The 14,874-nt window shown below is 36.1% G+C and overlaps 7 non-coding genes across 7 annotated transcripts; all 7 read right to left on the reverse strand.

Annotated features, from left to right (window-relative positions):
* Positions 1–1,796: 1,796 nt before the first annotated feature.
* On the reverse strand, positions 1,797–1,868 carry TRNAD-GUC (transfer RNA aspartic acid (anticodon GUC)). Its single transcript has one exon. It is a non-coding gene; the product is annotated as a tRNA-Asp (tRNA).
* Positions 1,869–6,559: 4,691 nt separating this feature from the next.
* Positions 6,560–6,631, reverse strand: TRNAD-GUC (transfer RNA aspartic acid (anticodon GUC)). The gene has a single exon. It is a non-coding gene; the product is annotated as a tRNA-Asp (tRNA).
* A 2,667-nt stretch (positions 6,632–9,298) lies between these two features.
* Positions 9,299–9,370, reverse strand: TRNAD-GUC (transfer RNA aspartic acid (anticodon GUC)). Its single transcript has one exon. It is a non-coding gene; the product is annotated as a tRNA-Asp (tRNA).
* Positions 9,371–10,728: 1,358 nt separating this feature from the next.
* Positions 10,729–10,800, reverse strand: TRNAD-GUC (transfer RNA aspartic acid (anticodon GUC)). Its single transcript has one exon. It is a non-coding gene; the product is annotated as a tRNA-Asp (tRNA).
* Positions 10,801–12,863: 2,063 nt separating this feature from the next.
* TRNAD-GUC (transfer RNA aspartic acid (anticodon GUC)) lies at positions 12,864–12,935 on the reverse strand. Its single transcript has one exon. It is a non-coding gene; the product is annotated as a tRNA-Asp (tRNA).
* A 664-nt stretch (positions 12,936–13,599) lies between these two features.
* On the reverse strand, positions 13,600–13,671 carry TRNAD-GUC (transfer RNA aspartic acid (anticodon GUC)). The gene has a single exon. It is a non-coding gene; the product is annotated as a tRNA-Asp (tRNA).
* Positions 13,672–14,317: 646 nt separating this feature from the next.
* TRNAD-GUC (transfer RNA aspartic acid (anticodon GUC)) lies at positions 14,318–14,389 on the reverse strand. Its single transcript has one exon. It is a non-coding gene; the product is annotated as a tRNA-Asp (tRNA).
* Positions 14,390–14,874: the final 485 nt, after the last annotated feature.

The raw sequence follows: 14,874 nt of genomic DNA on the forward strand, positions 1-14,874 counted from the left end.
TATATGTATATATATATATATATATATATATACAATCAGCTCACTTTACCATTTGCAGCTTATAACCATTTACCACCAGGGGTCACTATTAACAAAAAGCATCCACTCCACTTCTAAATCTAGCCCCTAGAGTTGAGCAGAAGCATAAGATTCCCCACTGCTTCATTCCATTTTCCATTAGATTATAGATGTAAATTGTTTTTGATGGTATGGTCTGTGCAGATTGAAATATTCAGAGCATATTCTGACTTTTAGTTAACACATCTGTAAGCAATTTGGCCATCACTGAATTCAACGTTTATCTCAATCGTAATAGACAAGGATAATGACAAATATAGTTTACAATGTTATTAAGTACAGCATTTTATTTAATTGTGTGAATAAAAGGAATCGTCTCCCCGTCGGGGAATTGAACCCCGGTCTCCAGCGTGACAGGCGGGGATACTGACCACTATACTAACGAGGACATATTGGCTTCAGTTCAACAGTGCTCACCTCCATGAGGTTAGGGCATGCCCTCAATCAATTCACAGTATTGTAATAGGCAGCTTTGCTTCTTTTGGTTAGGAGAAGCAATTTTTTTCATAAATGATTACAAATCAGAAATTCCTAGCCAAAAATAATCTGCTTTAATAAGAAATGATTGATTAAAATAAATACCTATTTATCGATCTGTCTATCTATCTTTCTATCTATCTATGTATATGTATATATATATATATATATATACAATCAGCTCACTTTACCATTTGCAGCTTATAACCATTTACCACCAGGGGTCACTATTAACAAAAAGCATCCACTCCACTTCTAAATCTAGCCCCTAGAGTTGAGCAGAAGCATAAGATTCCCCACTGCTTCATTCCATTTTCCATTAGATTATAGATGTAAATTGTTTTTGATGGTATGGTCTGTGCAGATTGAAATATTCAGAGCATATTCTGACTTTTAGTTAACACATCTGTAAGCAATTTGGCCATCACTGAATTCAACGTTTATCTCAATCGTAATAGACAAGGATAATGACAAATATAGTTTACAATGTTATTAAGTACATCATTTTATTTAATTGTGTGAATAAAAGGAATCGTCTCCCCGTCGGGGAATTGAACCCCGGTCTCCCGCATGACAGGCGGGGATACTGACCACTAAACTAACGAGGACATATTGGCTTCAGTTCAACAGTGCTCACCTTCATGAGGTTAGGGCATGCCCTCAATCAATTCACAGTATTGTAATAGGCAGCTTTGCTTCTTTTGGTTAGGAGAAGCAATCTTTTTTCATAAATGATTACAAATCAGAAATTCCTAGCCAAAAATAATCTGCTTTAATAAGAAATGATTGATTAAAATAAATACCTATTTATCGATCTGTCTATCTATCTTTCTATCTATCTATGTATATGTATATATATATATATATATATATATATATACAATCAGCTCACTTTACCATTTGCAGCTTATAACCATTTACCACCAGGGGTCACTACTAACAAAAAGCATCCACTCCACTTCTAAATCTAGCCCCTAGAGTTGAGCAGAAGCATAAGATTCCCCACTGCTTCATTCCATTTCCATTAGATTATAGATGTAAATTGTTTTTGATGGTATGGTCTGTGCAGATTGAAATATTCAGAGCATATTCTGACTTTTAGTTAACACATCTGTAAGCAATTTGGCCATCACTGAATTCAACGTTTATCTCAATCGTAATAGACAAGGATAATGACAAATATAGTTTACAATGTTATTAAGTACATCTTTTTATTTAATAGTGTGAATAAAAGGAATCGTCTCCCCGTCGGGGAATTGAACCCCGGTCTCCCGCGTGACAGGCGGGGATACTGACCACTATACTAACGAGGACATATTGGCTTCAGTTCAACAGTGCTCACCTCCATGAGGTTAGGGCATGCCCTCAATCAATTCACAGTATTGTAATAGGCAGCTTTGCTTCTTTTGGTTAGGCGAAGCAATCTTTTTTCATAAATGATTACAAATCAGAAATTCCTAGCCAAAAATAATCTGCTTTAATAAGAAATGATTGATTAAAATAAATACCTATCTATCGATCTGTTTATCTATCTTTCTATCTATCTATGTATATGTATATATATATATATATATTACCTACTGGCGGTCGCCAGTAGGTAGTTATAGTTAGGACCACGTTTCCATAGGAAAACCTCAACATTCTATTTTGAATAACTTTGGCGCCGGTCGACGAATCCTCGCGAATTTCTCAAAATAGGTGGGGCGCTACGCTCCGCTCCTACCCTGAAAGTCTCGGGGGGATCCGTCAAGCGGGGGCTGAGATAAAAGGGGGGTCCCAAAACGCGTTTTTCCCATGCATTTTTCCATAGGACCTTTAGAACGAGCTACAGCCCGAATGGCTGAACAGAATTACTCAAAATTTGGCAGAGAGGTAGTCCCTAGGTCAAGGAAGTGCCTTTTGTAGGTCTGGTGTAAATCTGTTCAGTATTTCCGGAGAAAATAGCATTTAAAAGCATATATATATATATATGCGCGCAGGGTGCGCGCACCGTGCGAGCACCGTGCGAGCACCCTAACGTGCGCGAGCGTAATTCTGATTGGTGGTTACATGTTAGTCAACGTTCGAATCGGTCGAAATCAGGAAGTGTCGGCCGCCATTTTGTTTGTTTTCAGTGCGAGAGTGAAAAAGGAAGGTGGCGAACGTGAAAAGGGGGCAGGGTAGAGAGTTCCTGACCCCCTAGCCTTTGTCAGGGGGTCCCTGAAGGACCCCGAAGGCAAAAAAAAAAATTTTTTTTTTTAAAAATCGCGGGGGTGCGCGCACAGTGCGCGCACCCTGAAAAACACAAAAAAAAATTTTTTTTTTTTGCAAAAAAAAAAAAAATAATTCGCAGGGTGAAAACCAAAAAAAAAATAATAATAATTTTTAATACGTAGTTTATTGTAAAATAAATATATAAAAAATAATACATAAATAAATTAGCATTTAAAAAACCGTACAAATTCACTGAAAAAACCATAGGTTTCACACACGTTATAGTTAGGAATTAGCATTTAAAAAACCTTGCTAATTCACTGAAAAAACCATAGGTTTCACACATGTTATAGTTAGCTGGACATTTTACTGATAAAAAACCAATGAAATTCCCCCGTTATAGTTACTGTAGGCAACTATAACTCACGCGACCGTAATCCTCTGCTGATGACATATGTGTCTTTATGAAAAAAGAATATTTGTAATATATGTATAGCTAAAATTTAATGGAAGAAGACATGGGCAAATAAGTGTCTAAATACAGTATTAGCATCAGCAGAGGATTGCGGTCGCGTGAGTTATAGTTGCCTACAGTAACTATAACGGGGGAATTTCATTGGTTTTTTATCAGTAAAATGTCCAGCTAACTATAACATGTGTGAAACCTATGGTTTTTTCAGTGAATATATATATATATATATATATATATATATACAATCAGCTCACTTTAACATTTGCAGCTTATAACCATTTACCACCAGGGGTCACTACTAACAAAAAGCATCCACTCCACTTCTAAATCCAGCCCCTAGAGTTGAGCAGAAGCATAAGATTCCCCACTGCTTCATTCCATTTTCCATTAGATTACAGATGTAAATTGTTTTTGATGGTATGGTCTGTGCAGATTGAAATATTCAGAGCATATTCTGACTTTTAGTTAACACATCTGTAAGCAATTTGGCCATCACTGAATTCAACGTTTATCTCAATCGTAATAGAGAAGGATAATGACAAATATAGTTTACAATGTTATTAAGTACATCATTTTATTTAATTGTGTGAATAAAAGGAATCGTCTCCCCGTCGGGGAATTGAACCCCGGTCTCCCGCGTGACAGGCAGGGATACTGACCACTATACTAACGAGGACATATTGGCTTCAGTTCAACAGTGCTCACCTCCATGAGGTTAGGGCATGCCCTCAATCAATTCACAGTATTGTAATAGGCAGCTTTGCTTCCTTTGGTTAGGAGAAGCAATCTTTTTTCATAAATGATTACAAATCAGAAATTCCTAGCCAAAAATAATCTGCTTTAATAAGAAATGATTGATTAAAATAAATACCTATCTATCGATCTGTCTATCTATCTTTCTATCTATCTATGTATATGTATATATATATATATATATATATTACCTACTGGCGGTCGCCAGTAGGTAGTTATAGTTAGGACCACGTTTCCATAGGAAAACCTCAACATTCTATTTTGAATAACTTTGGCGCCGGTCGACGAATCCTCGCGAATTTCTCAAAATAGGTGGGGCGCTACGCTCCGCTCCTACCCTGAAAGTCTCGGGGGGATCCGTCAAGCGGGGGCTGAGATAAAAGGGGGGTCCCAAAACGCGTTTTTCCCATGCATTTTTCCATAGGACCTTTAGAACGAGCTACAGCCCGAATGGCTGAACAGAATTACTCAAAATTTGGCAGAGAGGTAGTCCCTAGGTCAAGGAAGTGCCTTTTGTAGGTCTGGTGTAAATCTGTTCAGTATTTCCGGAGAAAATAGCATTTAAAAGCATATATATATATATATGCGCGCAGGGTGCGCGCACCGTGCGAGCACCGTGCGAGCACCCTAACGTGCGCGAGCGTAATTCTGATTGGTGGTTACATGTTAGTCAACGTTCGAATCGGTCGAAATCAGGAAGTGTCGGCCGCCATTTTGTTTGTTTTCAGTGCGAGAGTGAAAAAGGAAGGTGGCGAACGTGAAAAGGGGGCAGGGTAGAGAGTTCCTGACCCCCTAGCCTTTGTCAGGGGGTCCCTGAAGGACCCCGAAGGCAAAAAAAAAAATTTTTTTTTTTAAAAATCGCGGGGGTGCGCGCACAGTGCGCGCACCCTGAAAAACACAAAAAAAAATTTTTTTTTTTTGCAAAAAAAAAAAAAATAATTCGCAGGGTGAAAACCAAAAAAAAAAATAATAATAATTTTTAATACGTAGTTTATTGTAAAATAAATATATAAAAAATAATACATAAATAAATTAGCATTTAAAAAACCGTACAAATTCACTGAAAAAACCATAGGTTTCACACACGTTATAGTTAGGAATTAGCATTTAAAAAACCTTGCTAATTCACTGAAAAAACCATAGGTTTCACACATGTTATAGTTAGCTGGACATTTTACTGATAAAAAACCAATGAAATTCCCCCGTTATAGTTACTGTAGGCAACTATAACTCACGCGACCGTAATCCTCTGCTGATGACATATGTGTCTTTATGAAAAAAGAATATTTGTAATATATGTATAGCTAAAATTTAATGGAAGAAGACATGGGCAAATAAGTGTCTAAATACAGTATTAGCATCAGCAGAGGATTGCGGTCGCGTGAGTTATAGTTGCCTACAGTAACTATAACGGGGGAATTTCATTGGTTTTTTATCAGTAAAATGTCCAGCTAACTATAACATGTGTGAAACCTATGGTTTTTTCAGTGAATATATATATATATATATATATATATATATACAATCAGCTCACTTTAACATTTGCAGCTTATAACCATTTACCACCAGGGGTCACTACTAACAAAAAGCATCCACTCCACTTCTAAATCCAGCCCCTAGAGTTGAGCAGAAGCATAAGATTCCCCACTGCTTCATTCCATTTTCCATTAGATTACAGATGTAAATTGTTTTTGATGGTATGGTCTGTGCAGATTGAAATATTCAGAGCATATTCTGACTTTTAGTTAACACATCTGTAAGCAATTTGGCCATCACTGAATTCAACGTTTATCTCAATCGTAATAGAGAAGGATAATGACAAATATAGTTTACAATGTTATTAAGTACATCATTTTATTTAATTGTGTGAATAAAAGGAATCGTCTACCCGTCTGGGAATTGAACCCCGGTCTCCCGCGTGACAGGCGGGGATACTGACCACTATACTAACGAGGACATATTGGCTTCAGTTCAACAGTGCTCACCTCCATGAGGTTAGGGCATGCCCTCAATCAATTCACAGTATTGTAATAGGCAGCTTTGCTTCTTTTGGTTAGGAGAAGCAATCTTTTTTCATAAATGATTACAAATCAGAAATTCCTAGCCAAAAATAATCTGCTTTAATAAGAAATGATTGATTAAAATAAATACCTATCTATCGATCTGTCTATCTATCTTTCTATCTATCTATGTATATGTATATATATATATATATATATATATACAATCAGCTCACTTTACCATTTGCAGCTTATAACCATTTACCACCAGGGGTCACTATTAACAAAAAGCATCCACTCCACTTCTAAATCTAGCCCCTAGAGTTGAGCAGAAGCATAAGATTCCCCACTGCTTCATTCCATTTTCCATTAGATTACAGATGTAAATTGTTTTTGATGGTATGGTCTGTGCAGATTGAAATATTCAGAGCATATTCTGACTTTTAGTTAACACATCTGTAAGCAATTTGGCCATCACTGAATTCAACGTTTATCTCAATCGTAATAGACAAGGATAATGACAAATATAGTTTACAATGTTATTAAGTACATCTTTTTATTTAATAGTGTGAATAAAAGGAATCGTCTCCCCGTCGGGGAATTGAACCCCGGTCTCCCGCGTGACAGGCGGGGATACTGACCACTATACTAACGAGGACATATTGGCTTCAGTTCAACAGTGCTCACCTCCATGAGGTTAGGGCATGCCCTCAATCAATTCACAGTATTGTAATAGGCAGCTTTGCTTCTTTTGGTTAGGCGAAGCAATCTTTTTTCATAAATGATTACAAATCAGAAATTCCTAGCCAAAAATAATCTGCTTTAATAAGAAATGATTGATTAAAATAAATACCTATCTATCCATCTGTCTATCTATCTTTCTATCTATCTATGTATATGTATATATATATATATATATATATTACCTACTGGCGGTCGCCAGTAGGTAGTTATAGTTAGGACCACGTTTCCATAGGAAAACCTCAACATTCTATTTTGAATAACTTTGGCGCCGGTCGACGAATCCTCGCGAATTTCTCAAAATAGGTGGGGCGCTACGCTCCGCTCCTACCCTGAAAGTCTCGGGGGGATCCGTCAAGCGGGGGCTGAGATAAAAGGGGGGTCCCAAAACGCGTTTTTCCCATGCATTTTTCCATAGGACCTTTAGAACGAGCTACAGCCCGAATGGCTGAACAGAATTACTCAAAATTTGGCAGAGAGGTAGTCCCTAGGTCAAGGAAGTGCCTTTTGTAGGTCTGGTGTAAATCTGTTCAGTATTTCCGGAGAAAATAGCATTTAAAAGCATATATATATATATGCGCGCAGGGTGCGCGCACCGTGCGAGCACCGTGCGAGCACCCTAACGTGCGCGAGCGTAATTCTGATTGGTGGTTACATGTTAGTCAACGTTCGAATCGGTCGAAATCAGGAAGTGTCGGCCGCCATTTTGTTTGTTTTCAGTGCGAGAGTGAAAAAGGAAGGTGGCGAACGTGAAAAGGGGGCAGGGTAGAGAGTTCCTGACCCCCTAGCCTTTGTCAGGGGGTCCCTGAAGGACCCCGAAGGCAAAAAAAAAAATTTTTTTTTTTAAAAATCGCGGGGGTGCGCGCACAGTGCGCGCACCCTGAAAAACACAAAAAAAAATTTTTTTTTTTTGCAAAAAAAAAAATAATAATTCGCAGGGTGAAAATTAAAAAAAAAAAAAATAATAATTTTTAATACGTAGTTTATTGTAAAATAAATATATAAAAAATAATACATAAATAAATTAGCATTTAAAAAACCGTACAAATTCACTGAAAAAACCATAGGTTTCACACACGTTATAGTTAGGAATTAGCATTTAAAAAACCTTGCTAATTCACTGAAAAAACCATAGGTTTCACACATGTTATAGTTAGCTGGACATTTTACTGATAAAAAACCAATGAAATTCCCCCGTTATAGTTACTGTAGGCAACTATAACTCACGCGACCGTAATCCTCTGCTGATGACATATGTGTCTTTATGAAAAAAGAATATTTGTAATATATGTATAGCTAAAATTTAATGGAAGAAGACATGGGCAAATAAGTGTCTAAATACAGTATTAGCATCAGCAGAGGATTGCGGTCGCGTGAGTTATAGTTGCCTACAGTAACTATAACGGGGGAATTTCATTGGTTTTTTATCAGTAAAATGTCCAGCTAACTATAACATGTGTGAAACCTATGGTTTTTTCAGTGAATATATATATATATATATATATATATATATACAATCAGCTCACTTTAACATTTGCAGCTTATAACCATTTACCACCAGGGGTCACTACTAACAAAAAGCATCCACTCCACTTCTAAATCCAGCCCCTAGAGTTGAGCAGAAGCATAAGATTCCCCACTGCTTCATTCCATTTTCCATTAGATTACAGATGTAAATTGTTTTTGATGGTATGGTCTGTGCAGATTGAAATATTCAGAGCATATTCTGACTTTTAGTTAACACATCTGTAAGCAATTTGGCCATCACTGAATTCAACGTTTATCTCAATCGTAATAGAGAAGGATAATGACAAATATAGTTTACAATGTTATTAAGTACATCATTTTATTTAATTGTGTGAATAAAAGGAATCGTCTACCCGTCTGGGAATTGAACCCCGGTCTCCCGCGTGACAGGCGGGGATACTGACCACTATACTAACGAGGACATATTGGCTTCAGTTCAACAGTGCTCACCTCCATGAGGTTAGGGCATGCCCTCAATCAATTCACAGTATTGTAATAGGCAGCTTTGCTTCTTTTGGTTAGGAGAAGCAATCTTTTTTCATAAATGATTACAAATCAGAAATTCCTAGCCAAAAATAATCTGCTTTAATAAGAAATGATTGATTAAAATAAATACCTATTTATCGATCTGTCTATCTATCTTTCTATCTATCTATGTATATGTATATATATATATATATATATATATATATATACAATCAGCTCACTTTAACATTTGCAGCTTATAACCATTTACCACCAGGGGTCACTACTAACAAAAAGCATCCACTCCACTTCTAAATCCAGCCCCTAGAGTTGAGCAGAAGCATAAGATTCCCCACTGCTTCATTCCATTTTCCATTAGATTACAGATGTAAATTGTTTTTGATGGTATGGTCTGTGCAGATTGAAATATTCAGAGCATATTCTGACTTTTAGTTAACACATCTGTAAGCAATTTGGCCATCACTGAATTCAACGTTTATCTCAATCGTAATAGAGAAGGATAATGACAAATATAGTTTACAATGTTATTAAGTACATCATTTTATTTAATTGTGTGAATAAAAGGAATCGTCTCCCCGTCGGGGAATTGAACCCCGGTCTCCCGCGTGACAGGCGGGGATACTGACCACTATACTAACGAGGACATATTGGCTTCAGTTCAACAGTGCTCACCTCCATGAGGTTAGGGCATGCCCTCAATCAATTCACAGTATTGTAATAGGCAGCTTTGCTTCCTTTGGTTAGGAGAAGCAATCTTTTTTCATAAATGATTACAAATCAGAAATTCCTAGCCAAAAATAATCTGCTTTAATAAGAAATGATTGATTAAAATAAATACCTATCTATCGATCTGTCTATCTATCTTTCTATCTATCTATGTATATGTATATATATATATATATATATATATATATATATATATATATATACAATCAGCTCACTTTACCATTTGCAGCTTATAACCATTTACCACCAGGGGTCACTACTAACAAAAAGCATCCACTCCACTTCTAAATCCAGCCCCTAGAGTTGAGCAGAAGCATAAGATTCCCCACTGCTTCATTCCATTTTCCATTAGATTACAGATGTAAATTGTTTTTGATGGTATGGTCTGTGCAGATTGAAATATTCAGAGCATATTCTGACTTTTAGTTAACACATCTGTAAGCAATTTGGCCATCACTGAATTCAACGTTTATCTCAATCGTAATAGAGAAGGATAATGACAAATATAGTTTACAATGTTATTAAGTACATCATTTTATTTAATTGTGTGAATAAAAGGAATCGTCTACCCGTCTGGGAATTGAACCCCGGTCTCCCGCGTGACAGGCGGGGATACTGACCACTATACTAACGAGGACATATTGGCTTCAGTTCAACAGTGCTCACCTCCATGAGGTTAGGGCATGCCCTCAATCAATTCACAGTATTGTAATAGGCAGCTTTGCTTCTTTTGGTTAGGAGAAGCAATCTTTTTTCATAAATGATTACAAATCAGAAATTCCTAGCCAAAAATAATCTGCTTTAATAAGAAATGATTGATTAAAATAAATACCTATTTATCGATCTGTCTATCTATCTTTCTATCTATCTATGTATATGTATATATATATATATATATATATATATATATATACAATCAGCTCACTTTAACATTTGCAGCTTATAACCATTTACCACCAGGGGTCACTACTAACAAAAAGCATCCACTCCACTTCTAAATCCAGCCCCTAGAGTTGAGCAGAAGCATAAGATTCCCCACTGCTTCATTCCATTTTCCATTAGATTACAGATGTAAATTGTTTTTGATGGTATGGTCTGTGCAGATTGAAATATTCAGAGCATATTCTGACTTTTAGTTAACACATCTGTAAGCAATTTGGCCATCACTGAATTCAACGTTTATCTCAATCGTAATAGAGAAGGATAATGACAAATATAGTTTACAATGTTATTAAGTACATCATTTTATTTAATTGTGTGAATAAAAGGAATCGTCTCCCCGTCGGGGAATTGAACCCCGGTCTCCCGCGTGACAGGCGGGGATACTGACCACTATACTAACGAGGACATATTGGCTTCAGTTCAACAGTGCTCACCTCCATGAGGTTAGGGCATGCCCTCAATCAATTCACAGTATTGTAATAGGCAGCTTTGCTTCCTTTGGTTAGGAGAAGCAATCTTTTTTCATAAATGATTACAAATCAGAAATTCCTAGCCAAAAATAATCTGCTTTAATAAGAAATGATTGATTAAAATAAATACCTATCTATCGATCTGTCTATCTATCTTTCTATCTATCTATGTATATGTATATATATATATATATATATATATATATATATATATATATATATATACAATCAGCTCACTTTACCATTTGCAGCTTATAACCATTTACCACCAGGGGTCACTACTAACAAAAAGCATCCACTCCACTTCTAAATCCAGCCCCTAGAGTTGAGCAGAAGCATAAGATTCCCCACTGCTTCATTCCATTTTCCATTAGATTACAGATGTAAATTGTTTTTGATGGTATGGTCTGTGCAGATTGAAATATTCAGAGCATATTCTGACTTTTAGTTAACACATCTGTAAGCAATTTGGCCATCACTGAATTCAACGTTTATCTCAATCGTAATAGAGAAGGATAATGACAAATATAGTTTACAATGTTATTAAGTACATCATTTTATTTAATTGTGTGAATAAAAGGAATCGTCTCCCCGTCGGGGAATTGAACCCCGGTCTCCCGCGTGACAGGCGGGGATACTGACCACTAAACTAACGAGGACATATTGGCTTCAGTTCAACAGTGCTCACCTTCATGAGGTTAGGGCATACCCTCAATCAATTCACAGTATTGTAATAGGCAGCTTTGCTTCTTTTGGTTAGGAGAAGCAATCTTTTTTCATAAATGATTACAAATCAGAAATTCCTAGCCAAAAATAATCTGCTTTAATAAGAAATGATTGATTAAAATAAATACCTATTTATCGATCTGTCTATCTATCTTTCTATCTATCTATGTATATGTATATATATATATATATATATATATATATACAATCAGCTCACTTTACCATTTGCAGCTTATAACCATTTACCACCAGGGGTCACTACTAACAAAAAGCATCCACTCCACTTCTAAATCTAGCCCCTAGAGTTGAGCAGAAGCATAAGATTCCCCACTGCTTCATTCCATTTTCCATTAGATTATAGATGTAAATTGTTTTTGATGGTATGGTCTGTGCAGATTGAAATATTCAGAGCATATTCTGACTTTTAGTTAACACATCTGTAAGCAATTTGGCCATCACTGAATTCAACGTTTATCTCAATCGTAATAGACAAGGATAATGACAAATATAGTTTACAATGTTATTAAGTACATCATTTTATTTAATTGTGCTAATAAAAGGAATCGTCTCCCCGTCGGGGAATTGAACCTCGGTCTCCCACGTGACAGGCGGGGATACTGACCACTATACTAACGAGGACATATTGGCTTCAGTTCAACAGTGCTCACCTCCATGAGGTTAGGGCATGCCCTCAATGAATTCACAGTATTGTAATAGGCAGCTTTGCTTCTTTTGGTTAGGAGAAGCAATCTTTTTTCATAAATGATTACAAATCAGAAATTCCTAGCCAAAAATAATCTGCTTTAATAAGAAATGATTGATTAAAATAAATACCTATTTATCGATCTGTCTATCTATCTTTCTATCTATCTATGTATATGTATATATATATATATATATATATATATATACAATCAGCTCACTTTACCATTTGCAGCTTATAACCATTTACCACCAGGGGTCACTACTAACAAAAAGCATCCACTCCACTTCTAAATCTAGCCCCTAGAGTTGAGCAGAAGCATAAGATTCCCCACTGCTTCATTCCATTTCCATTAGATTATAGATGTAAATTGTTTTTGATGGTATGGTCTGTGCAGATTGAAATATTCAGAGCATATTCTGACTTTTAGTTAACACATCTGTAAGCAATTTGGCCATCACTGAATTCAACGTTTATCTCAATCGTAATAGACAAGGATAATGACAAATATAGTTTACAATGTTATTAAGTACATCTTTTTATTTAATAGTGTGAATAAAAGGAATCGTCTCCCCGTCGGGGAATTGAACCCCGGTCTCCCGCGTGACAGGCGGGGATACTGACCACTATACTAACGAGGACATATTGGCTTCAGTTCAACAGTGCTCACCTCCATGAGGTTAGGGCATGCCCTCAATCAATTCACAGTATTGTAATAGGCAGCTTTGCTTCTTTTGGTTAGGCGAAGCAATCTTTTTTCATAAATGATTACAAATCAGAAATTCCTAGCCAAAAATAATCTGCTTTAATAAGAAATGATTGATTAAAATAAATACCTATCTATCGATCTGTCTATCTATCTTTCTATCTATCTATGTATATGTATATATATATATATATATATATATATATATATATATATATATATATATATATATATATACAATCAGCTCACTTTAACATTTGCAGCTTATAACCATTTACCACCAGGGGTCACTACTAACAAAAAGCATCCACTCCACTTCTAAATCCAGCCCCTAGAGTTGAGCAGAAGCATAAGATGCCCCACTGCTTCATTCCATTTTCCATTAGATTACAGATGTAAATTGTTTTTGATGGTATGGTCTGTGCAGATTGAAATATTCAGAGCATATTCTGACTTTTAGTTAACACATCTGTAAGCAATTTGGCCATCACTGAATTCAACGTTTATCTCAATCGTAATAGAGAAGGATAATGACAAATATAGTTTACAATGTTATTAAGTACATCATTTTATTTAATTGTGTGAATAAAAGGAATCGTCTCCCCGTCGGGGAATTGAACCCCGGTCTCCCGCGTGACAGGCGGGGATACTGACCACTATACTAACGAGGACATATTGGCTTCAGTTCAACAGTGCTCACCTCCATGAGGTTAGGGCATGCCCTCAATCAATTCACAGTATTGTAGTAGGCAGCTTTGCTTCCTTTGGTTAGGAGAAGCAATCTTTTTTCATAAATGATTACAAATCAGAAATTCCTAGCCAAAAATAATCTGCTTTAATAAGAAATGATTGATTAAAATAAATACCTATCTATCGATCTGTCTATCTATCTTTCTATCTATCTATGTATATGTATATATATATATATATATATATATATATATATATATATATACAATCAGCTCACTTTACCATTTGCAGCTTATAACCATTTACCACCAGGGGTCACTACTAACAAAAAGCATCCACTCCACTTCTAAATCCAGCCCCTAGAGTTGAGCAGAAGCATAAGATTCCCCACTGCTTCATTCCATTTTCCATTAGATTACAGATGTAAATTGTTTTTGATGGTATGGTCTGTGCAGATTGAAATATTCAGAGCATATTCTGACTTTTAGTTAACACATCTGTAAGCAATTTGGCCATCACTGAATTCAACGTTTATCTCAATCGTAATAGAGAAGGATAATGACAAATATAGTTTACAATGTTATTAAGTACATCATTTTATTTAATTGTGTGAATAAAAGGAATCGTCTCCCCGTCGGGGAATTGAACCCCGGTCTCCCGCGTGACAGGCGGGGATACTGACCACTATACTAACGAGGACATATTGGCTTCAGTTCAACAGTGCTCACCTCCATGAGGTTAGGGCATGCCCTCAATCAATTCACAGTATTGTAATAGGCAGCTTTGCTTCTTTTGGTTAGGAGAAGCAATCTTTTTTCATAAATGATTACAAATCAGAAATTCCTAGCCAAAAATAATCTGCTTTAATAAGAAATGATTGATTAAAATAAATACCTATTTATTGATCTGTCTATCTATCTTTCTATCTATCTATGTATATGTATATATATATATATATATATATATATATATATACAATCAGCTCACTTTACCATTTGCAGCTTATAACCATTTACCACCAGGGGTCACTACTAACAAAAAGCATCCACTCCACTTCTAAATCCAGCCCCTAGAGTTGAGCAGAAGCATAAGATTCCCCACTGCTTCATTCCATTTTCCATTAGATTACAGATGTAAATTGTTTTTGATGGTATGGTCTGTGCAGATTGAAATATTCAGAGCAT

The sequence above is a fragment of the Triturus cristatus genome, chromosome 4_1, assembly GCF_964204655.1.
Source record: "Triturus cristatus chromosome 4_1, aTriCri1.1, whole genome shotgun sequence".
In the NCBI taxonomy this organism is placed as follows: domain Eukaryota; kingdom Metazoa; phylum Chordata; class Amphibia; order Caudata; family Salamandridae; genus Triturus; species Triturus cristatus.